The sequence below is a fragment of the Dromiciops gliroides genome, chromosome 6, assembly GCF_019393635.1.
Source record: "Dromiciops gliroides isolate mDroGli1 chromosome 6, mDroGli1.pri, whole genome shotgun sequence".
NCBI lineage: Eukaryota > Metazoa > Chordata > Mammalia > Microbiotheria > Microbiotheriidae > Dromiciops > Dromiciops gliroides.
Genome location: NC_057866.1, coordinates 235528202 through 235554946, shown reverse-complemented (window position 1 = coordinate 235554946; position 26745 = coordinate 235528202). Strand labels below are relative to the sequence as shown.

The 26745-nt window shown below is 35.8% G+C and overlaps 1 protein-coding gene and 1 pseudogene across 2 annotated transcripts in view; one reads left to right on the top strand and one right to left on the bottom strand.

Annotated features, from left to right (window-relative positions):
- Positions 1–26745, bottom strand: part of GRID2 (glutamate ionotropic receptor delta type subunit 2) — a 1875262-nt gene that overhangs the window by 1805092 nt on the left and 43425 nt on the right. The window lies entirely within an intron of this gene.
- LOC122731713 lies at positions 6087–6341 on the top strand (annotated as a pseudogene).

Genomic DNA, 26745 nt, shown 5'->3' with positions numbered 1-26745 from the left:
TGTGCCCAACCTGTAGTAGTGCATTCTGTGATTATATTGGTCTAATAAGTCATAGACAGACACACTATACTTTGACCCCATTTTAGTAATGTCATCTTCCTTCTCTTCAAGAATGAAGGCTCACAAGAACCATTATCACCACCAACCATGTTTTCATGACAATACTACTTCCTGATCTTCTGGGCAATCCTTCTCAGTCTCCTTTCCTTGAATATTATCCATGCCCCATCTGCTATATGTAGGTATAACCTATAATTCTGGTGCTGGGTCTACTCTGTTTCTCTTTTTGCATTCTTTTTTCAACATTTATTTTTTCACAATTTCAGCATTTGTTTTGTTTTTTATTTTAAGTTACAAATTCTCTTTTTCCCTCCCTCTGGAAGAAGAACTCTGGAGAAAACTGAATAGAAATAAATAAGAGTACACCTTTTATTCAGCTGTACATGGCATCTTCACAACGATATACCATGTATTATACTAAAAACACCTTACAACCAAATATAGAAAAGCAAAAATGATAAATGAATTCTTTTCAAATCATAATGAAATAAAGATACATCAAATAAAAGATCATGGAGACAGAGATTAAAAATTAATTAGAAACTAAGTGAAAAGGCACATAGATTTAAAATAAGGGACTAGAGCAGAATCTATTATGCTTCAGCTGAATTTTAAAAATGTAAGGGGTATCAATCATGATCTCGCACAAAGCAAAAGTAAAAATAGACCTAATTAAAAGGATAATCAAGGAAAGTATATTATGCTAAAAAGAAACAACTAGTTTCTCAGATACATACTTCATTTCTCAAATATATATTGAGTACAAAACTAAGTCAAATTTATAAAAATAAAAACCATTCTCCAATTGATAAAGGGTCAAATGATATAATCAGGCAGTTCCACAAGAAGAACTTGAAACTCTCTATGGTCATATGAAAAAAGCTCTAAATCACTATTGATTGGAAAAACGCAAATTAAAACATCTCTGAGGTACCATTTCACACCTATCAGACATGATAAATGCTGGGGGGGATGAGAAAAAAATAGGGACACTAATGAACTAGTCTAGTCATTCTGGAGAACATTTTGAAACTATACCCAAAGAGCTATAAAACTGTATACCCTTTCATCTATCAATACCACTACTAGGGGGAAACTAGGTGGCACAGTAGATAAAGCACCAGCCCTGGATTCAGGAGGACCTGAGTTCAAATACGACCTCAAATGCTTGACACCTACTAGCTGTGTGACCCTGGGCAAGTCACTTAACACTCATTACCCCGCCAAAAAAAAAGTAGGGAAAGTTTGTTGGAAAGCCTTCCAAGGAGACCTCAAAATACAGTATAAAGAAATAGTCATCAATACTACTACTAGTTCTGTAAGCCAAAGAGATCAAAGAAAATGGAAAAGGATCTATATGTGTGAAAATATTTGTTCATTTTGTGGTGGCAAAGACTTGGAAATAGAGAGAATGTTCATCATTTATAGAAAGGATAAACAAGGTAAGGCATAACATTATGATGGAGTAATGTTGTGCTAGAAAAAAAAGAAGCAGAGAAGTGGAGAGAGAAAGCCAAGATTAAGGGAGTAACAGGAACTCCTTTGAACTCTCCCAAAATCCCCTCCAAATGACACTAAAATAAGACCTTATATTAAATTTTGAAATGGCAAAACCAACAAAAAGTCAGTGTAAAATAATTTTCCAGCACAGGACAACATAGAAGTATGTCAGGAAAGTTCTGTCTCATCAAGGTCACTGTGGGCACCAAGAACTCAACAAAGGCAGCAAATAATGCACCTTCAGGACTGCTTCAGTAGAGCAGGAGGTAGAGAAGCTCTTAGCACACAAGCAGTAGGGTCATCAGACAACTCATCAGGAGATTAGAGGGGACCTTTTGCTGCCACTAGGTACAAGACTCCATTATATTACTCATACAAATTTCTGTATCACAGTGCCAAAGTGAAAAGGAACACTACCACACTGGCTCTTATAGCTACAGGGGGAGCAAGAGTCCTGATTCCAGTTCCAGAATGGTGAGGACCACTTCTGGTCCAGGGTTCTTATCTAAGGTCAACAACAGAAAGGAGCACTGAAGAGAACTGAGTTGTACTTACAGGGTGAGAGGAAGTGAGTGCTCTTACCCACAAGGGATCAGGGGACCTGGACTAGGATCTGGGGCATAAGAAACGGCTTGTGGAGGCTTACTAGGCTGAGCATAAAATGAGAGAACAGTCTTTACAACATACAACCTTGGAAGAACTTTAAGACCTCAAGACCTTTGATGATAGCAGCACAAAAAAACTTCAAACTTGGGATAGTGCCACTGTCACCCCAGGAGCAGAGCAAAACTCAAAGAAGTAAGTCCACACAAACCTTGAGAAAGAAAAGAAAATCAAAGTAGCTACATGCAAAGCCTCAAAGAATAATGTGAATTGGACACAAGCCCTAAAAGAATACCTGGAAGAGTTCAAAAGGGATTTTAAAAACCAAATAAGAGAGGTAGAAGAAAAATTGGGGAAAGAAATGAGAGTGATGCAAGAAAAATATGAAAAGAGAGTCAACAGCTTTGTAAAAGAGGAACCAAAAATACTGAAGAAAATAGAAGCTTAAAAAACACAATTGGTCAAATGGCAAAAGAAGCACAAAAACCCATTGAAAAGAAAACTCCTTAAAAAGAACCAACCAAATGGAAAAAAGGTACAATAGGTCAGTGAATAAAATATTCCTTAAAAATTAGACTTGGGGCAAGTAGAAGCTAATGATTACATGAGACAACCAAAAAAAAAATCAAAAGAATTTTTAAAAAAAAGAAAGTGTGAAATATCCCATTGTAAAAACAACTGATGTGGAAAAGAGATCAAGGAGACATAACTTAAGAATTACTGAACTACCTGAAAGCTGTGATTAAAAAAAAAAAGAGCCTAGATATAACCATGCAATAAATTATCAAGGAAGATTGCCCTGATATCCCACAATTAGAGGGTAAAATAGAAATTTAAAGAATCAATTACCTTCCAAAAGAGATCCCAAAATGAAAATTCCCAGGAATATTATACCCAATTGTACCACTCCCATGTCAAGGAGAACATATTGCAAGCAATCAGAAAAAAATCAAATTTCATAGAACCAGTTAAGATCTTACAAGATCTAGCAGCTTCTAAATTAAGTGATCAGAGGTCTTGAAATATGATATTCTAGAAGGCAAAGAATCTATGATTACAACCAAGAATAACATACCCAGTGAAATTGAGTATACTCCTTCAATGGAAAATATGGATATTCATTGAAATAGGGGAGTTTCAAACATTCCTAATAAAAAGACCAGAGATTGATAGAAAATATGACTTTAAAATGCAAGACTCAAGAATAGCATGAGAAAAGTAAACATAAAAGAGAAATCATAAGGGATTCAGTAAGGTGCAACTATTTACATTCCTATGTGGGAAGATGACACTTATAACTCCTAAGAAGCATATAATTATTAGGCCTGTTACAAGGAATATAAATAGAGGTCATGCAAATAACTTGACTATGATAGGATAATTTTTTTTTTTTTTTAGTGAGGCAATTGGGGTTAAGTGACTTGCCCAAGGTCACACAGCTAGTAAGTGCTATGTGTCTGAGGCCAAATTTGAACTCAGGTACTCCTGACTCCAGGGCGGGTGCTCTATCCACTGTGCCACCTAGCTGCGCTGAAGGGATAATTTTTTTTAAATGAAATTAAGGAGTAAAAACGAGGTATGCACCAAAGAAAGGAGAAGGTGGTAGAAGAATAGAGGAACATATCTTACATAAAAGAGATGTGAAAAGAAAAGTTTTGTGTTTTGTTTTGTTTTGTTTTAACAGTGGAAGGAGAAATGAAGGGTGGTGAACAATGCTTGAACCTTACTCATTAGAATTGGCTCAAAGAGGAAATAACATACACACTCAGGTATAGAAATCTATGTTCCTCTATATGGAAGTAGGAGGGAAGGAAATAACAGAAGGGGTGGAGTGGTGTGGATAGAAGTGATGGCAGATTAAGGAGGTCAGTGGTCAGAAGAAAAACAAACATTTGAGGAGAGAGCGGGTAGTAAGACAGAAACAGAGAGGACAGGGGTGGGGGGGAGAGAGAGAGAAAGAGAGAGAGAGAGAGAGAGAGAGAGAGAGAGAGAGAGAGAGAGAGGGGGGAGGGAGAGAGGGGGGGGGGGGGAGAGAGAGAGAGAGAGAGAGAGAGAGAGAGAGAGAGAGAGAGAGAGAGAGAGAGGGGGAGAGAGAGGGAGAGAGAGGGAGAGAGAGGGAGAGAGAGGGAGAGAGAGGGAGAGAGAGAGGATAATAAGGGAGAAAATAGAATGGGGAGAAATACACAGTCAGTAATCAGAAATTTGAATGTAAATGGGATGAACCCACCCATAAAACAGAAGAATGGGTTGAAAATCAGATTCTGAAAATATGTTGCTTACAAGAAACACACTTGAAACAGTAAAAAATAAGGAGAGGTATTAAAATACATTGTGCTTTAGCTAAAGTTTAAAAAAAAAGTAGGGTCAGCAATCATCAGTTCAAACAAAGCAAAAGCAAAATTAGATCTAATTAGAATAGATACCCAGGGAAACTACATTTTGCTAAAAGGTACCAAGATAATGTGGGAGCATTTAGGTGGTTACAGTAGATTGAGCATTGGACTTGAAATCAGGAAGACTCATCCTCATGAGTTCAAATCTGGCCTCAGAAACTTACTATCTGTGTGAATCTGAGCTATCTGTTTGATTCATCTATAAAATAAGCTGGAAAGGGCAATGTCAAATAACAAAGAAATAACCAAAAAAATGGCAAATTGACAAGAAAAGCCCCAAATGGGGTAATAAAGTGTCAGGTATAACTAAATGACTCAACAACAACAAACCACCGACAATGAATAATAACAATAGTAAATATATACACACCAAATTATATAGCATAAAAATTCTTAAAGGATAACTTAAATGAGTTATAGGAGGAAATAAATAGTAACACTATTACAGTGAGGGATTTCAATTTTCCTCTCTCAGAACTAGAAAAAGCAAAACAAAACAAAGAAGTTAAGGTGAGGGGGCAGCTAGGTAGCACAGTGGATAAAGTACTGGCCTGGATTCAGGAGGACCTGAGTTCAAATCCAACCTCAGACACTTGACACTTACTAGGTGTGTGACCTTAGGCAAATCACTTAACCCCCATCCCACCCCCCAAAAAAAACTATTGGGGGCAGCTAGGTGGCACAGTGGATAAAGCACTGGCCCTGGATTCAGGAGGACCTGAGTTCAAATCTGACCTCAGACATTTGACATTCACTAGCTGTGTGACCCTGGGCAAGTCACTTAACCCTCATTGCCAAAAAGAAGAAGAAGAGAGAAGAAGAAGAGAGAAGAAGAAGAGAGAAGAAGAAGTAGTAGTGAAGAAAAAAATTCAAAATTTAAAAAAATTTAAAAAGAAAGTGAAAAGATTATTAGAAAAGTTAGATATGCTAGACCTCTGGAGAAAACTGAATTAGTATTTTTTTAAAAAGGAACATAGGTTTTTCTCAGCTGTGTATGGCAATTCACAAAAATTGGCCATGTATTAGGGTATAAAAAACTCATGGTCAAATGCAGAAAAGCAGAAAAATTAAGTAAATAATTTTCAGAGCATAATGCAATAAAATTACATTCAACAAATGTTCATTAGAACATAATTCAAATTAACTGGAAACTAAATAATCTGATCCTAAAGAATAGGATCTTTGACCCACCAGTCAAAGAACAAAACATAAAACCAATCAATAAGAGAGAATAACAACATGAAAACATACCAAAATCATGGGATGCAGCAAATGCAGAAATTAAGGGAAAATTTATACCTCTAAACACATCAATACAATAGAGAAAAATAGAACAATTAATTGGTCATACAGATTTAAAAAAAAAACTAGAAAAATCACACATTAAAAATCCCCAATTAAATACCAAAATGAAAGTCCTGAAAATCAAAGGAGAGATTAATGAATTTGAAAGTAAGAAAATCATTAAACTAATAAATAAAACCAAGCATGGGTTTTATTAAAAATAATAATAATAGGAAAGCAGCCAACATGACGGGCAGACTAGGCCAGTTCCTGAAAGAGGCCTGGGCCAAGGAGCCAGTGCTGATGGTGTCCTTTGCCATCTGAACCATGGCTCTGCTCTTACCTCCATTAAGCCCCTATACCAAGTATGCAAGCAAGATCAACCAAGCTACACCTTACAAAAACTCTGTTCCTGTTCGAGATGATGGCAACATGCCTAACATCCCCAGCCACCCTCAGGATCCTCAGGGTCCCTTCCTCCAGTGGCTGAAGAATCTGTGAATCTTCCATCTGTTTTCCCCTTTCCCCTCAAATAAATGTCCTTGTCTCATCCCAATAATAATAAAAATTAATAATAATAATAATAAAAGAGATAAGCCATTGGTTAATTTGATCTTTAAAAAAGAAAAAGAAAAAAGAAAACCAAATTACCACTATCAAAAATGAAAAAAGTGAATTCACCACTAATGAAGATAAAATTAAACCAATTATTAGGAGATATTTTGCCAATAAATCTAATAATTTTAGTGGAATGGATGAACATTTGCTAAAATATAAATTACCCAGATTAACAAAAGAAGAAATAGAATACCTAAAAGAAATTGAACAAGCCATAAATGAGCTTCCTAAGAAAAATCACCAGGACCAGATGGCTTCACAAGTGAAGCCTACAAAACAATTATAGCAGAATTTATTCTGATACTATATAAACTATTTTTTTAAATAGACAAATGAGTGCTGCCAATTTCCTTTAATGACATAAATATGGTGCTGATACCTAAACCAAGAGGAGCAAAAAAATAAAGAAGGAAAACTACACACCAATTTTCTTAATGAATGTTAATGCCAAAAAATTAAAGAAAATAAAAGCAAGAAGATTAGAGCAATATATCACAAAAATCTCACACCATGACTAAGTCGAATTTATGCCAGGAGTGCAGGACTAGTTCAATATTAGGAATACTATTAGCATGATTGACTATGTTGAACAAAACTCCCCAAAATCATATGATCCTCTCAATAGATAAAAAAAGGTTTTTTTGACAAAATACAACACTCATTCCTAAAAAAATAAAAACAAAAAAAACCCTCTAGAAAGCATAAGAGTAAATGGAGCTTTCCTTAAAATAATGCATAGTATTGATCTAAAACCAGCAGCAAGCTTTCTCTGTAATAGGGATAAGTCTTTCCAAAAATTGGAGAGGTGAAGCAACGTTGCCCATTATCACCACTATTTAAGGCATTAGAATAGGCAATGAGGAAATAAAACTAACTACCAGTCTTTTCAGATGATATGATGGTCTACTTAGACAATCAACTAAAATACTAACTAAAAGAATAATTTCAGCATAGTTGCGTGATACAAAATAAATCCATATAAATCATTAGCATTTCTATATATTACCCAAAAAAGTCCAGTAGCAAGAGATAAGAAGAGACATTCCATTTAAAATAACTATAGGCAATATAAACTATCTGGGAGCATATATACCAAGACAAACCCAGAAATTATGTAAACATAATGACAAAACACTTTTCACACCAAGTCAGATTTAAACATCTGGAGAAACATTAATTGTTCATGGGTTGGCTGAGCCAATATAATAATAATGACAATTCTACCAAAATTAATTTACTTATTCAGTGCCATACCAAAAAAATTGTTTTATAGAGCTAGAAAAAAATAATAACAAAATCTTTCTGAAATAACAAAGGTCAATAATAACAAGGAAATCAATGGAAAAAAATGTGAAGGAAGGTGGGCTAGTAGTACCAAATTTCAAACTGTAGTTCAGTGTTAATCATCAAAACAATCTGGTACAGGCTAAGAAATAGAGTGATGGATGGATTTGGGGGATAGATTAGGCATATAATATATACTAAATTACCATAGTACTAGTGTTTGTTAAACCCAAAGATACAAGCTTTTGGGTAAATAATTTGCTAATGATAAAAACTGCAGGAAAAACTAGAAAGTAGTTTGTCAGAAAAGAGGTATGGACTATCATCTCATATCATATACCACAATAAGGTAAAAATGAGTACATGATTTAAAACCCAAGGGTGATGTCATAAGCAATTTGGAGGAGCATGGAATACTTTACCAGATTTATAAATAAGGGAAGCGTTTTTTCTTCAAACAAGAGATAGAAAACATTACCTGGTGTAAAATGGATAATTTTGATTCCATTAAATCAAAAAGGTTTTCATAAACAAAACCAATAAAGTCAAGATTAGAAGGTAAGTAAGAAACGGGGAGAAATTATCATCACCACTTTCCCTGATAGAAGCCTCATTTCTAAAACATATAGAGAACTGGGTCTCTCTCAAAGTTCTTTGGACAAAATACTAAATACAAAGAATTGGAAATTGAGGGAATGTTCATCAACATTGTGGTATGTGATTGTGTTGGAATACTACTGTGCTATAAGAATGATGAGCAGAATACTTATTTTAACTGATGCAGAGTGAAATTAGCAGAAAAAGAAGAACATTTTATATGATGATCAACTGTGAATGACAGTTATTCTGATCAACAAAACTCTAAGGGACTTATGGTTAATAATTCTATCCACTTCCAGATCTGAAAGCAGATTAAAGCATGTTTTTTATTCTTCATTTTTATTGTGTTATTTTTTTAATCTGTGTTCTCATGGCTAACATGAAAATACCTTTGTAGGACTGCACATGTATAATCTATATTAAAGTACTTGCATTGTCAAGGAGGGATGAGGAAAGAAAGGGAATTTGAAACTCAAAAGTTATGAAAATAAATGTTAAAATTGTACTTTCATGTAATTGAAAAAATTAAAACATTCTTTTTAAAAATGATAAGGACAATGATGTTAGATAAGCATGGCAAGACCTACGTGAATTGATGCCAATTGAAGTGCGATGAACGAGGAGATCATTGTGCATAAAACAGCAATATTTTAATGATCTACAGTGAAAGACTTGACTACTCTGATCAATACAATGATCCAAAACAATTCCAAAGAACTCATGGTGAAAAAAAATGCTATACATCTTCAGGGGGAAAAACTGATGAAGTCTTAGTGCAAACTGATTTAAATATTTTCACTTGATTTTTCTTGCTCTCTTGAAATATGGCTAATGTGGAAATATGTTTTGTGATTTCATATATAAAATTAATATATTGTTTGTCTTCTCAATGGTTGAGGGAGGGGTTGGTTAAGGACAATAATAATTTGAATCTCAAAATTTAAAAAGAAAGAATGTTCAAAATATTTTTGGAAAGAAAATATATTTAGCTTGACAAAGAAAAAAAAAGTAAAACCAATGAAAACAAAATCTGTACTAAAAAGGTGCTCTGATGTTTCTATTTCTTGTCCTCTTGTTGGCAGGGATCTCTGACAGTTTCATGGCATGTCTGGTTCACTCAAGGAACAGGATACAGGAAAGGGTAGGGATGAAAGACAAATTCTTTCTTCCCCATTCACCATTTTGCTTCATCTCTATCCTCTCAGCCTTTGACATTAAGTCCTACATTTTAAAATTTGCAGAGAAGCATGTTCCATCCCCTCTTAGTCTCTAAGCCCTTGATTTTTCTTTGGCACCTCTCCCTTGCTGTCATGTTCTATAACTTCTAGTTGAATATTTTTTCTCTTGCTTCTCACTGGCAGTGAAAGCCTTAGGGGCACCTTGCAGTAGGGGATTGGAGAGAAAACAAGACAAGTGAAATGTAAATTAATCAAAACTAATTATCTACCATCAGAAGAAAATGCATCCCCCTCTTCCCCTCCCTTTAAAATGTATTAGTATATGCATTCAATAAACCACTGATATGACTTTAGGAAGTTATTTTCTCAACTTTGGAATTTTTTTAATATCCAATTTTTCTAGGACTTGAAATTCTTTGAGAAAATGTATTGCAGAACCATGAGTGCTCTTCAGATACTCTTTTAAGCTACTGATACCAATAAGTAATTTCTCATTGCACTACATGGAACATTGGTTACCTGGGAAAAGGAACAAATGTATCTTCCAGAAACACCAAATTTATTCTCATATATTCCACTAAACTCTGCTTTTGAGGCCTCATTATAGTATGGAGTTGGTTAAGCCTGCAAATCACAAGCTGCTTCAGTTCATCATAAGGATTTGACGTTCTTACATTTGACAATGAACTATGTATCTCTCATATGAAGACCAGCTTAACCGTGAATGAATAGGCTCATCATTGAAAGATTGGCTACTAGGATATGAACTTTAAATGTTTCAACCTCAGCAGTTCATGGAAATAGATTATTTAGGCACAGACAAATTTCCATTTGTATTGGTGTATGGAGTGCCCATTCAGATGAAATCATCTTTGCAATTTTGAAGTATAGTTTAGCTTGTAGAAAAATCTAATGCAGTTAGTGAGATAATTATAAAAAAAAAATACATTCCTGGGTAGCTAGGTGGCACAGTGGATAGAGCACCGGCACTGAAGTCAGGAGGACCTGAGTTCAAATTCAGCATCAGACACTTGACACTTACTAGCTGTGTGACCCTGGACAAGTCACTTAACCCCAACTGCTGCACCAAAAAAAATGAAATTTCAATTTTCAAATATTTAAGATATTATTTTATGAACATTGTCCAAAAATGTTAAGCTTTTAAAAAAGCATCAGTGTGATCACTGCTGAAATTATTGTTTTGAAAACATACATAGATGAATATATGATAATATGTGGACCTAACATTTGATTCTTGATGACTTTGCAAAATAAATGCAGTGGATAAAGCACCAGCCCTGGATTCAGGAGGACCTGAGTTCAAATCTGGCCTCAGACACTTGACATTTGCTAACTGTGTGACCCTGGGCAAGTCACTTAACCCTCATTACCCCGCAAAAAAAAAGAAAAAGAAAAAAAAGAAAGAAAAAGAAATGCCCTCTTTTATCTTCATTTGTCTTTCAAATTATACTTCAACAACATATAAAAACATATTTTTGACATCTATTAATTAATATCCTGAAGTCATACATTTAGAGCTGGAAGACACCTTAGTCTAAAACCCTTATTTTTTCAGAGGAGGAAAATGTGATTCAGAGATGTTTAGTAATTTACCCAAGATCACACAGATAAGAAGTTCCGTAGAAGGACTTTGAATGTATCTTCTCTGACTCCAAATCCAGCTCTCTTAACTATCTAAGGTATGGGAGTTTATTTATTTATTTAAATATTTGTTCACCATTGAGTCATTTTTCAGTCATGTCTCACTTCGTGACCCTTCTTAGGGTTTTCTTAGAAAATATACTGGAGGAGTTTGTCACTTCCTTCTCCATCTCATTTTATCAATGAGGAAACTGAGGCAAACAGGGCTGAGTGACTTGCCCAGGGTCATAGTGTCTGAAGCCAGATTTATAATTATAAAGATGAGTCCTCCTGACTCCAGGCTGGTGCTCTATCTGCTGCACTGCCCCATGGAAATATTAACCATTCAAATTAGACTAAACCATGTATATGACACTGATAAAAAGTTGGTTTGCATAAAAACACTACTGATCTCATTAACGTGAATTTTTTTTAATTTGGTTAAAAAAAAAAGTGATTATGGAAGCTTTTCATGTCTAGTTCCTAGCTCATTTCCTTCATGAAGCCTTTACTCCTCACCTCAGGGCATAGTAAATTAATCTGAATTTGTTACTTTATACCACTGTTGCCTTGTATTATAATTGTATTATAATATCATTATCTTATACTATACCTTGGACCTATACACTATACTGCTTATATTATTGACTTAGAAAAATAATCATTTCCTCTTTTATATGTCCTATATTAGCATCTTGTATTGCTTTGTAACTCATGATTTTTTTTTTAGAGACAGAGTGGGATAGTGGAAAGAGAGATGGATTTTTTAGTCATGAGCAACTGGGTTTGAATTCTGTTTCCACTAATTCTGTGACTTAGGCAAGTTGTTTATCCTCTCTGGGCCTTGATTTCTTTTTCTATAAAATTGGTTGTGGGGGCATTAGAATAGAAGATATTTAGCTTGAAATTATATTAGGGCTCTAGGAACAGAATTTTAATACCCACCCAAAGAAAACAACAGACTTTATCTTTAATGTCTTGCTTACATGCATTATCTGTAACTCAGTAAATAATATGAAGTAATGGCATTCCAGGGTGAGATCACAAAATCTCTCTCAGGTTGGTGTTAGTTTTGTGCATCACTCCTGGATATGTTGCTTGAAATATCCACACTACTATTTATATACACAGAAAACATATGTGGTGATCTTATACACTAGTACCTATGTGACTGCATATTTTCAAAATGAGGAAATACATTATAATGTTTCTAGCTACGTCATCAAGAGGAGATCAATTGTCATAAATTGTCTTTTTTTTCTGCATCTCAGCACTATTTTTTTTTCAGTGCAAACAGGGGTTGCTTATCAATTGGCAAGTATTTATTAAAGCCTATTCTGTACCAAACTCTATGCAAGGCACTGGAGCTGAAAAGAAAATGAATTCAGGGGGCAGCTAGGTGGCACAGTGGATAAAGCACCGGCCCTGGATTCAGGATGACCAGAGTTCAAATCCGGCTTCCGACACTTAACATTTACTAACTGTGTGATCCTGGACAAGTCACTTAATACCAATTGCCTCAAACACCCAGAGCCATTTTTGGTCATCTTAATGTATATCTTGACACTGGAACCAGATAGCTGTGGAGGAAAGAGTGAAACTGGTTACTTTGCACAAGCCTCTCTCCCTTAAATCCAATTCACTGCAAGTTGTAACATCACCTCCAGATGTCATGATCCTCTTTAAGAATAAAGGACAAACAACAAAGGAAGGGAAACATTCTATAAAGCAAAGGTGAAGAGCAAAAGTATCCCAATGCAAAGGCACTAGTGTGTCATGTATATGTGTGACGAACAGAGCGAAGGTCAGTTTGGTCATATTGCAAAGTATGACAGGAGTACACACAATGAGTCTGGAAAGATAACTTGGGGCAAGGTCGAAGGTAAGCTAAGTAATGGAGGAAATAGAGTGTCACTAGAGTTTAGTGAGCAGGCGATTGATAGAGAAGTATGGATAAAATGAGTTTAGAAGTAGTATACAAAGAGACACAAATTTTCATGCGGAGTAATACTGTAATAGGAATAACTGAAAAAAATTTTACTAGGTGAGATGCAAAGTATGTATGCTCACTTGCATATACCAGCATACTCATGCATACTCATGAGAAACTCCTCTGGAATACTGTCTTACTGAATTGCTAACACTTTCATATACTACTCTTTCCCCCACCCCCACCCCCACACACCTCTTGCAGGGCAATGAGGGTTATAGTGACTTGCCCAGGTTCCCACAGCTAGTAAATGTCAAGTGTCTGAGGCCAGATTTGAATTCAGATCCTCCTGAATCCAAGGCCAGTGCTTTATCCACTGCACCACCTAGCTGCCCCTTCATACACAATGCTTAATGAGGGAGTCATAGTTATCAAAGTTGTTCAGCTTAAATTAAAGCCTAATTCAAGTTATAATTTGATTCCACAGACACCAATGTAAGGCTGCCTTCTATTAAAACAGCAATTCAATTCAGTTCAAATCAATGAGCACGTATAAAGTACATACTATTTAGAAGACACTATGCTAGGCCAATAATATGAATACCCCCCCCCAAAATGGCAATTAGCTACAGGGATGGGGGCAGCTAGGTGGCGCAGTGGATAGAGCACCAGCCCTGGAGTCAGGAGTACCTGAGTTCAAATCTGGCCTCAGACACATAACACTTACTAGCTGTGTGACCCTGGGCAAGTCACTTAACCCCAATTGCCTCACTAAAGAAAAAAAAATTAGCTACAGGAATTTTTTTACATCCTCTGGTCCACAATATTCCCCCTGTTGGTGTTCTGCCTGTTTCTGATTAAGCTTAATATTAAGTTATTTCAACAACTAAATTATTTTCTTTTAACTACTATCTAGGACTTAAATGATCTGCCTTCCATGGACTATAACCAACAAACCCTAGTCCTCCCACATCTCCAACTCATGTGTTCCTGGGTCTGTCCAGATTATGATTTTTTTAATAGAACTGACAGTATTTCCATTATTTAAAATCATTACAACAAACTCTTAAAAGGATGATATAAACATTCACTCAATCGTAGAATGGGCAGGGAAGTAAAGAAATCTTAATTAGAAGTACCAGGTGCTGGTAGTAAAAAGAAACATGGAACTGAGAGTGACCTGGTAGCCAACAAAGACCACAAAAGTGGTCATCAGCTCTACTACTCTTTACTATTGATCCCTAGAAAACTCCCTGTCCTATGACAACTGAAATGAGCTATCTACCCTGAAGGTTAGATGGATCTGTGATCTCATCTCTGTCAATATGAGCATTACCTCTGCCAGTGCCTTCTATATGTGGAATGTACCTTTAGATACATGGATGAAAGAGGCTTTTCTCATTCAGCCTGAATAACCTTGCCATTATATATTATATTTACATGTAATTGTATATATTTGTTATATTCTATATGCATGTAAAACCATATTATATATTTAATGTATTATGTAAATCACATTAAAAATAAGGATTTTATATGTATAAGTGTATATAAATGTCAATATATACACATACATTACATTCATGACATTCTTGGTAAGAGGACCACTAGGATGAAAAGAAAGTAAAAATCAAAGACCATAGTGCCCTAAACTCCCTAGCTAGTGAAAAATACACTCATGGCAATGAAAATTGATAATGTTGCTTCAGGTTAAACTTGGATTTCATTGATGAATTGAAGGGCAACTATGACAGAGGATACATATACCTAAGCATGGAGTTTTGAAGGTGAAAGACTAGGGAAGATGAGGAGAAAGAGAGATGACCACACTAGGATTTCAATTCTAAATCCCATCTACCTAAGAGTCCACAATGAGAAAGTTCCCTGTCATGGCTAGCTAAATCCAAACATTTGTTCTGTTAGGAGTGGAATGAAGGTGGGGTGTGATGTGGTCTGACATGTGCTTTAGGAAACTGACTTTAAATGACTGAATAGAGGGTGAATCAGAGTGAGGAGAGAAGAAGCTGAATAAAAAGGATTTTCTGTCTTGGAAGGTACTGGATTTGAGAAATGAATGGCGTACGCATCAGATGCAATTAATACTTTTGCTTTTGCCTATGCATTTGCTAATCTAATTAAGTTGTGGTTAAATTGGAATCTTGAATTAAAGTAGCTATATGAAGCAAGATGAATGGAAAGGAAAACCAAGAACCATGACAAATAGGTAGAAACAGGACCAGAGATTCAAAGAGTCATTCTACATAGACAAGATAAGGAGCCAAAGGAATAATATTGCCATGTTGGCTCAAGTGCTAGCTGACATAGTCACCCTTGTATGGTCCTGAGCCCTTCAAGTGTACAACACAGGCACATTGGTAGCACACAGTTTGTTAACATAAGGAAGTTCTTTTGAAGATGGTATATCATTTTCCCTACTGGATTACAATTCATCAAGGACAAAATCTCTATCTTCTACCTTATTTGTATCTAACAGAAAATGTAGCACAGGGTTGTGAAATTATCATGTCATCAATAAATTAATCATCTATAATTAATTATCAATAAATCAATAGGTTGATAGATTTAGAAATTAAAGGAACTTCAGACTCTACCTAGTGCTACCCATCCCTCTCATTTTACTGAAAATGAAGTTCTAAGTGAAATGGCTTCCCCAAAGTCACAAATATAGTATGTAGCAGACCGACTTAAAATCAAAATTTCTTTTTACAACACCATGATGTTTAGAATTTATTTTTTGCTTTGTGTTGTGGGGCAATGAGGGTTAAGTGACTTGCCCAGGGTCACACAGTTAGTAAGTATCAAGGTCATATTTGAACTCAGGTCCTCCAGAATCCAAGGCTGGTGCTTTATCCACTGCACCACCTAACTCCCCCAAAAGAATTTAATTTTTAAGAAATAGTGTTGATGAGGTGAAACTTTTCATCAAATGAATATGATTTGAAATCCTTTTGATTCTTGCTTCTTCTCTTCTCCAAGACATTGGAGGATGTCTCATTTAGCTAGCATTTATATAGAGCTTTAAGACAAAGTGTTCTACAAATATTGTCTCAATTTATCCCCAAAACAAACCTGAGTAGGGGCAGCTAGGAGGGGCAGTAGATAAAGCTCTGGACCTGGATTCAGGAGGACCTCAGTTCAAATCCTGCCTCAGACATTTGACACTTACTACCTGTGTGATCCTGGGCAAGTCACTTAACCCTCATTGCCCTGGAAAAAATAAAAAGCAACCCTGGGAGATAGATGCAATTATTATCCCCATTTTACAGGTAAGGGAAATGAGGTGAAGAGAGAATATATTTCTTACACAGGGCCACAAAGCTTGTAAATGTCTGAGACCAGATTTGAATTCAGGTCTTCCTGAATTCAGATCTTAAGTTTTTATCCACTGTACTACCTGGATGCCTCTAAAATAGAGGTGCATGATTCCTTTTAGTCACAGATGGACTAGTAGTTCCTGGGTGTTAATAAAACATAAGCCTAATATAATAATCAGAACTTTTCTTGTTTTCAAATATATATATATATATATATACACATCCTTTAAATATGTGTATATGCATATATTGACATTTAGACATGCTTTCTTCAATTTATTTGTGCATGGCTAGATATTAATTATAGTATATACACTATGTATGTGTATGACTCTCTATATACACATATAAGTGCATATATTCTCTAAAATTCCTAAAGAATTATCTTCTTTGGTAATCTCTTCAGTTAGTGTAAATATTTTGGCTTTCGGTTTTAAGATATTTCCAATGAAATGTTTAGACTATTCAAGGCTAGTCTTCAAATAGGAAATTAACATTTTTGCCCCAAACTACCTGAAAACTCTTGGAAGCTCCATCCCTAAATACAGGAACTTCATATCCTGGATGTCATAACCCTCAGTTCCATGTCTTGTCTGTGAGTTTTAAAGCTTTGTGTCTTAGATTTCTTTCAGTGAATTTTGGTATTTATACTAAGTGTTCTGGCCAAGGTACCATGGATCAGTTCTGTGAAGAAAAACTCGGCAGAATAATCTCATGCATCCAGAGAGAGGTTCTTCAGTTTTCAATTTGTTGTCTCCAAATTGGCTTTAAGGCACAATCTAATACAAATTGAGGTCTAGGAATGAGTCTAGGGAATCAGAAAACCTAAGATAGTTAGCTCTCTCTTGCTCTATAGGAAAGCTATCTAGCTTGAACTTGATTGCTAAAGCCTCTAAATTGGAAAAATACTTTTTAAAAACCTCTTTGTACTTTTCTGGTGGAGTTTCAATGAATGAGAAAATTAATCACATTGTGTATAATGTATGCACACACATATATAAATATATTAACATTTCAATTGGTTCACATCTCGTAGTACTTCTCCCAACTAAACATGCTATGTACCTTGTAAAGATTTTTTAAAATTATGTTCTATCACATTTTCTAAATATTAATAAAGTATGAATAAATATTCATCTATGTTGAACATCTACTAATAAGAAGCTATTAAGAAGTCATATAGTTATAGTTAAAACATCTTCAAACTATACTTTTTGAAACATAAAATAATAATAGTTCATTTAAAATTATTGTTTCATGTTGTTACTATAGCAGCTCAAGGAAAGTATTAGAACCCTTTAATATTCCTACTGCATTGGGAAGTAATCAAAACACTTCACTCATCTTTATAGAATATTTTCTATCTAAACAACTCAGAAGAATCTAAAATTATTGGAATTTACTAACTGCCACACTCTATTAGGCTAATAGATTTCAAATGCTATTTTATAAATGGTAGAAATAATTTGAGTTTCAGAATATTTTAGTGATGATATTGTATCTGGAAATTAAATTGATGACTTTGGAACATGGTTCTAAATGGCAGGTATTATTTGTAAAATATGGCTTGTTGCTTTTGAGGAGATGGTTTTATCAATCCAAGAAACATCTCATGTGAAGATTTCCTCCAAAAATGGAGTCAGATAATTTGTTAAAGCTTTTAGTCTGAGAGAGTTCCCCACAACCCTGAGAGGATTTGACCAGATCTGATAGTTAGAATATGTCAGACACATGAATTGAACCCAGATCTTTCTGACTACTCAACCCCATGCTGACTTTCAATGATTTTGCCACAAAAATTGTAAAGAATATATATCCTCATTATCACAAAGAGATACAATGATATGAAAACAACAAACAAACAACACGTTTTCATTGGAGAGGGAAGAGAGCAGAGGCAAGAAGATGTTTTGGGAAGTCACTAAAATAGTAAAAGTGAGAGGTTTTGAAGGTCTGTGCTAAGATAGCAGCAATGGGTATAGAGGGAAGAGGACAAGTATAAAATGTTGTCATGGTTCTTCTTTCAGAGAAGCCTGTGGATAAGTATTATGAGCACTAGATTGTGGAGCTAGAAGACCAGTATATGCACACAAACACAAACACAAACATGCAGGCATGTGCACACAAACAGGCACTGTTTTCATAGCCTTTATCAGGAGATATTTGGCTCTTCTTTATTGGAGGTTCTTTACCACTTGTTATAGATATAATAAAGAGAAAATTCATTTTCAGGTATGGTTTGGACTAAGTGGCAACTGTGTTCCTTTCCAACTCTGAAATTCTGTAATTCTGAGAAAAGCAATAGATCATTCACACGTCAGTATAATTTTCTGACTTCTTCATCAGCTTTGTTCAAGTGGTTTTGACAAGAACTGAGGAAAATTAAATATTTCTCCATCCCATGATTTAATTTTTACAGAACAAATGAATCCACTAAATACCCATATATTAGTATATTTCAAGTCAGACAACATCATCTATAGTTCTACATAGCAATAAAGCAGAGTAGTAAGATTAATAAAAACAATGAAGGAGAATATCAAAATTTGTTAAGGCAATGTTGATGACATTACTGCATTAATTAGCAGTGAAGGGTTACTACAGACCAGCTTGATTTGTCCATCTTACAAACTTCAAACTTATGATAAAGAATGCTTTGAAAGAAGCCAAAGTCCTTTACATGCCCCAGCCCCAGGCCAACCCTCATCACCACAGGTTCAGAGTTCTTACCTCTGATAGCTTATTAACATATTCTCTTCATTACTACCTTTCTACTCTTGATTAGAGGGCTAATGAAAACTCTAAAGTACCTTTATTCACTCTGTTCATGGATTCTTCCTGAATCAAGTACTAGGTTTGTTTTGTTTTTGTTTTTGTGAGGCAATTGGGGTTAAGTGACTTGCCCAGGGTCACACAGCTAGTAAGTGTTAAGTGTCTGAGGCTGGATTTGAACTCAGGTCCTCCTGACTCCAGGGCTGGTGCTCTATCCACTGCGTCATGTAGCTGCCCCAAGTACTAGGGTTTTTTTTGTTTTTTGGATTTTGGGGGGGTTTTTTTAAGTATTTTATTTTTTTTCCTGTTACATGTAAAGATAGTTCTCAACTTCTGTTTATACAAGCTTTCCAATTTCAGATTTTTCTCCCTCCCTCCCTCCCCTCCCTCCCCTTCCCCCAGACAGCAGGCAGTCTGATATGTTTTATATATGTGTATGTGTGTGTGTGTGTGTGTGTAATATGTATATATGTGTGTGTGTGTATATATATATATACACATAATAACATTAAACATATTTCTGCACTAGTCATGTCACAAGAGAAAAATCAAAGCAATGACGAAAAACCTCAAAATAGAAAAACGACAGTACCAAAAACAAAAGAAATAGTATGGTTCATTCAGCATCCATACTCCACAGTTCTTTTTTTTCCCCCTGGATTTGGAGATCCTCTTCCATCATGAGTTCCCTGGACCTCTTATGTACCATTGCATTGGTGAGAAGAATATAGTTCATCACAGTAGATCAACACACAATGTTAATGATACTGTGTACAATGTTCTTCTGGTTCTGTTCATCTCACTCATCATCAGCCCACACAAGACCCTCCAGGTTTCTCTGAACTCCTCCTGCTCATCGTTTCTTACAGCACAATAGTATTCCATTACATTCATATATCACACCTTTTCCAGCCATTCCCCAATTGATGGGCATCCCCTCAACTTCCAATTCCTTGCCACCACATAAAGAGCAGCTATAAATATTTTTGTACCCTTTCCATGATCTCTTTGGGAAAAAGACGCAAAAGTGATATTGCTGGGTCAAAGGGCATGCACAGCTTTATAGCCCTTTGGGCATAATTCCAAATTGCTCTCCAGAATGGTTGGATCAGTTCACAGCTCCACCAACAATGCAGTAGTGTTCCAATTTTTCCACAGCTTCTCCAACATATATTATTTTCCTTTTTTGTAATTTTAGCCAATCTGATAGGTGTCAGGTGATACCTCAGCATTGTTTTAATTTGCATCTCTCTAATCATTAGAGATTTAGAGCATTTTTTCCTATGGGAATAGATAACTTTGGTTTCTTCATCAGAAAACTGCCTGTTCATATCCTTTGACCATTTCTCAATTGGGGAATGACTTGGATTCTTATAAATCTTATTTAGTTCCCTATATATTTTAGAAATGAGGCCTTTATCAGAAGTACTGGCCATAAGAAGACATTTATTAGCCATAGATGTTAATTGTATTTTATTCTCAATAAACATCTCAAAAATACTTTGGTCACACACACACACAAAAAAAAAACTCTTCCAAGAAGTCATTAAAGTGAAACTATATCTTAATATCATTAGTACTCAATTCATTTGTCAAAATAAAGAAGAAATGTGACCCTGGCATACTTATAGTAAAAACCATCTGAAGGTAACCCAATGTCATCAGCTTTAAAGCATTCTTAGGTCAAAACGAAAAGATCACCATTTTCAAATTAAGAGAATTGATCAGAGATCTATTTTCTTGTAAATGTGTTGGGATTGTTGTTGTTAACCTGTTTAACTGAACTTATAAGACCCTCATTTCATAGCTTTCTGGCCTCCTGAATGATCAAATTATAAGAGCTAAACTCAACCACCAAACTGTTCTCACCCCTCTGCCCTTACTCTATGTTCCTGCAGAGATAACATTTCATATGGCAGAAAATTCTATCTTTTCACTGTTTCAGGGTAGACCTAAACCATGTGCAGCTGCTAGTTTTGCTAAAGGTCATCCATTCCTCTTGGATTTTCTATATTGTTTATTTTTGCTATTATTCAATGTCTGACATTTCTTCCTCTATAGCAGACTTTTTTCTTACAATAACTCTCCAAGCTGATGGTCAGTCATCACATTAATAAAGCAATACAGGAAGGAAATATACCATATTTCATCAAATATCATCTCCTATATTTTTGCCTGGAAGGGCCCTTTATATAAAAATACATTTTATGGAACATGAAAAAAAACACCCTGTTCCAAATAGAGCACTGTAACTTACACATAGTGGGGCACTTGATAAACATTTGTTGAATTAAATTCAACCATTTTGATGAAATATTTTAGAAAAATGTCTAGTTTTAACCAATCTGTTTACCCATTATGATAGGTGCAGTCCAGTGATTAAAGTAATTAATGTAGCTCCAAGTGTCCGGTGTTAAGCTAACTCTATAAACTAAATTCCCATAAGACCAAATCACTAACTGAAATCTAATCCTTTCCTTCTTTTCATGGAAACTGATAAAAAGTAGAGATTATCCCAGGTGATAAACTGGCAAATGTATTCTTGGCCAGAGGGTTTGTCTAATCTTGAATGTGTCTACTACTCCAGTCTCCTGACAATAATAGAAAGGGCTAGATTTATTAGTCTGGGAATGGGGTCCACAGAAGACTTGTGCTGCCAACCACTCTATAAGAGTAGTCACCATGGATCTTTCATTCTCTACAACTGTAGCATAATGCCAAGGCCAGAGCATGTATGCAATAAACACTTTTTTGTAACTTGGTTAATTACTAACAGAATTGTAAGGTTTGGATTTTGACTTGAAAGTTATAGCCAAATGCACTGCTTCTCATTTGTATCTTTTTTATCCCCAGTACCTCGCATATTACCTTTACATTATTATATGCCTAATAAATACTTGCTGTGTTATAAATATATTAGCAAATCAAAATTTATCAAATGCCCACAATGAAAGCAAATATATGATACAGTTCAGGTCTTCAAGGAAACATAGCCAAGTTGAGAAAACAAGACATATGCCCAGAAAAAGATGTTATAATCAAGACTATTCTAAATGTGAAATGGGTAGTAGAGACAGTTAAGTACTATGTGAAATGTATCACTGGGGATAAAAAAGGGGAAGCATTACCCATAAAACTGTGCTTTTCATACTATCTCATGAAGAAGTAGAGAATCAAGCATGGTTCCAATGTTTAGCCAGAAATTAGACAAGCTGACAGAAGAAAAGGCATCTAAGGCGCTTTAAAGGCAAAAAAAAAAAAAAAAAAAAACCAAGAGGGGTAGTAATTTTTCCCAAAAAGTCACAGTACAGTTCTTAATCTTGCATATCTTAGCAGATAATTCTCTGCCAATCACCATTCTTTGGAGATGCCAAGTAATACACCATGTCTAGTGTGGGTAGCTGTATACAGGACAACAGGTTTAAAGTTGGAAACACCAACTAGTCTAATCCACTCTTTTTATAGATGAGGAAACCTGTAGAACTGGACTTGTCCAAATTCACATGGGAAGGATTTGAAACTCTGATTCCCCAATAACTTTTTCTAAAATACCACACTGACTTTCCTGTATCATGTTAACTCTGTGTGTGCTATGATTTTGATCATCATTGGGAAAAATGTTCAACCTTTCTGAATTGAGAGCCAGAATATCCTTGGTATCCTACTAATGCTGTGGCAATAGCTTAAGAACATTTCTCAGGGGCAGCTAGGTATCACAATGGATAAAGTATCGGCCCTAGATTCAGGAGGACCAGAATTCAAATCTGGCCTCAGACACTTAACACTTACTAGCTGCACGACCCTGGGCAAGTCACTTAACCTTCAATGCCACGGGGGGGGGGGGGGGGGGGGGGGAGAAATGTTTCTCCTTCACCTGTATACCTTAGATGAGCCCCACTGGGCACTTTACAAACTAGGAAATATAAAGAATGGCTTAAACTATTCCTGACTGCTACAAGGTCATTTTCCTGTGTTCTAAATTTGGTCAATGAGACAATTAGAGCACCTTATATACTTTCTATTGTTTTTAACTTTCTTCTTTTGAGTCTAAGTAGTAAGCTATTTTTTCCCACTAGTTTCTGAGGTCCATGATTTCTGATTACATTTTTTAAAACTTTGAGCCTGTTTTAGGTTTGGCCTATAGCAGTATAGGGCAGATTGTAGGAAAAGAGTATGGATTCTAACTTCTAAGCCAATCTAAGTCTATTACGGAAAAAATAACCAGGAAAAGAACAAAGGGCAGTCTGTAGTTCTCTGATTTTGAACCAGCAGAACTTCTTAAATGGTTGATACTGGCAGTCTACTGTTGCTCAGACCCAAACCCAGTTCAAGTATTTGCAAGAGCTTGGACCAGAGCATCAGCAATCAGACTTTGCCTGTATCAGATTACTTTGTGAAAACTGAAAGCTTTAACCTGAACTGTCCCAGAGATCTTCAAATAACACAATCTTCAATATCCCAATAAAGCAGTAACAAGATCAGCCCAGACCTATCCAGAAGTAAGCAGAACTTAGTTCTTTCATCAAGATCAAATTAAAGAAGCAGGATTAGAAGAAAAGAAAAAGAAAAACAAAACCTACAATAAAAAGCAATTATAGTGACAGAGACACTTCAAAAATCTAAAAGCAAAGCTCTACTTCCCCCCATTTCTGGAAGAGATATAACAATATTTTTTTTAAAGAGTTGAAAATTATTTTTCTTAATGAAATGAGAGTACTAGAGGTGGACAAACTGGGAAATAAATGAGAGATATGGAAGAATAGAAAAAGGAATTGGAGATACAAAATCTTGCCAAAGGAACAACAACAATAATGACAACAGAAAACCCATAAAATTTGGAATGAGCTAAATAGAAGGTAATGACTTTATGAGACAACAATAAATATCAAAAGAAAACCAAAAGGCCGAAAAATAGGGGGGAAATGTGACCCAAAAAATCAGATGAAGTAAAAAAATGAGGAATATTTTTTCTTTTTTTTTTCAAAAATGACGACATGTGAACAAAAAGGGAGAGGGTCATCAGATTTTGAGAAAATACAAAAGAAAAATGTTTAGCTCTCTAAGAACAAGGGGGCAGTGAGACAGAGCTAAGATGGTGGAGTAAAGACAAGTACCTGAGGTATTTCAAATTCCCCTCCAAACAACATTAATGTTTCAAAACAAATTCTGGAGCAAAAGGATAAACAGAAGGATGGAGAGAAAGAATTTCTACCCCAAAACAACTTAAAAGGAAGAAAAATGAGAGTGATACAAGGAAATCAGGAAAAAAGAATCAAAAGTTTGGGCACAAAAATACTGAAGAAAATAACATTTTTAAAAACAGAATAGACCAAATGGTAAAAGAGATGCAAAAATTCACTAAGAACTTCTTCAAAAGCAGAATTATCCAAATGGAAAAAGATATATAAAAATACACTGAAGAAAGCAATTCCTTGAAAATTATAATTGAGCAAGTGGGGGGGGCGGAGCCAAGATGGCGGAGAGGAAGCAGCAAGCTGCCTGAGCTCTCCTTCTGTTCCCTCAAAATGAACATTAAATCAAGCCTCTGGACGGATTCTGAAACTACAGAACCTGCAAAGAGACAGAGAGACACAGTCCTCCAACCAGAGATAATTTAGAAGACTTCAGGAAAAGGTCAGTCTGACTCGGGGAAAAGGGAGGCCCAGCGCAGGGCAGCAACCCAGCGCCGAGGGGGTCGCGGCAAGCCAGCAAGAGCTGCGGGCCACAGCCGAACAACTGAGGCTCCCGGAACCTGGTTCAAAAATCTGGTGGCCAAGAAGGACAGTGGAAAAACCTACCTGCACCGGCCGAGAGGGCCACGAACGGCGGGATCAGACGCCGGGGTCTGGCGCCTGGCTGGCCGAGCACAATCAGACAGGAAGTGCAGGGCAGGGGATCTCCACACACCATAAAGGCCTCAGAGTAAAAGCCCGGTCACACAGCACCTATACACCTGCACAAGAAGCCCAAAACAGGGACCCTGGTGCCCCCAGAGCAGACCTCAACTTAAAGAATAAATAAATAAGCTGCAATAATGAGTAAGAAGCAAAAAAGAGCCCTCTCCATTGAGAGCTTCTGTATCAATAGGGAAGAAGCCAACACAAACTCAGATGAGGACAATAGCCTCAAATTGTCTACATCTGAAGCCTCACAAGGGAAGGTGAATTGGTCGCAAGAACAAAAAGCCTTCCTGGAAGAGCTCAAAAAGGATTTTAAAAATCAATTGCAAGAGGTAGAAGAAAAAATGGGGAGAGAAATGAAAGCAACACAAAAAAACTATGAAAAAAGAATCAGCAGCTTAGAAAAGGAAGCTGAAGAAAACAAAGCCTTAAAAAATTCACTTGGCCAAATGGAAAAAAAGCTGCATAATCTCACTGAAGAAAACAATACCTTAAAAAATTCACTTAGCCAAACGGAAAAAAAGGTACATAATCTCACTGAAGAAAACAATACCTTAAAAAATTCACTTAGCCAAATGGAAAAAAAGGTGCATAATCTCACTGAAGAAAACAATGCCTTAAAAATTAAAGTGGGACAGTTGGAAGAAAAGGAATCCATGAGACACCAAGAATCGGTCAAGCAGAATAAAAAAAATGAAAAAATAGAAGAAAATGTGAAATACCTCATTGGAAAGACAACTGATCTGGAAAACAGATCGAGGAGAGACAATTTGAGAATCATTGGACTGCCTGAAAGCCATGACCAGAAAAAGAATCTAGATACCATATTCCAGGAAATTATTAAGGAGAACTGCCCTGATATCATAGAATCAGAGGATAAAATCATCATTGAAAGAATCCATCGATCACCTCCTGAAAGAGACCCCAAAAGGAAAACTCCAAGGAATATTGTAGCCAAATTCCAGAATTATCAGGTGAAGGAGAAAATACTCCAAGCAGCCAGAAAGAAGCAATTTAAGTATCATGGAGCCACAGTCAGGATTGCTCAGGACCTGGCAGCTTCAACATTAAAGGACCACAAGGCTTGGAATATGATATTCCGGAAGGCAAAGGAGATTGGATTGCAGCCGAGAATCTATTACCCAGCAAAAATGTGCATTTTCTTTCAGGGGAAAAGATGGACATTTAATGACATTGGGGACTTTCAATCTTTCCTGGTGAAAAGACCAGAACTGAATAGAAAATTTGATCTCAACATACAAGACTCAAGAGAAGTTTAAAAAGGTAAACAGAGGGGGAAAAAAAAAGTTACCCTATTAGGTTAAACTGTTTATATCCCTACACAGGAAGATAATACTCATAACTCTTAAGAACTGTAAATGTATTTGGGCAGAGAGAAGGACTTTATATAGAGGGTATAAATATAAATTGTCTTTGATGTGATGATACAAAAGAATTAAGGAGATAAAAAGGGAGTCTATGGGGAGGAGAGGAAAGGGGAGGTGGAATGGGATGAATTATATCATATGAAGAGGTGGAAAAAAACCTATTATAATAGAGGGAAAGAAAGGAGGGGGGAACATGGTTTCAACCCTATTCTCATTAGATTTGACTCAAAGAGGGAATAACATATACGTTCATTGGGAT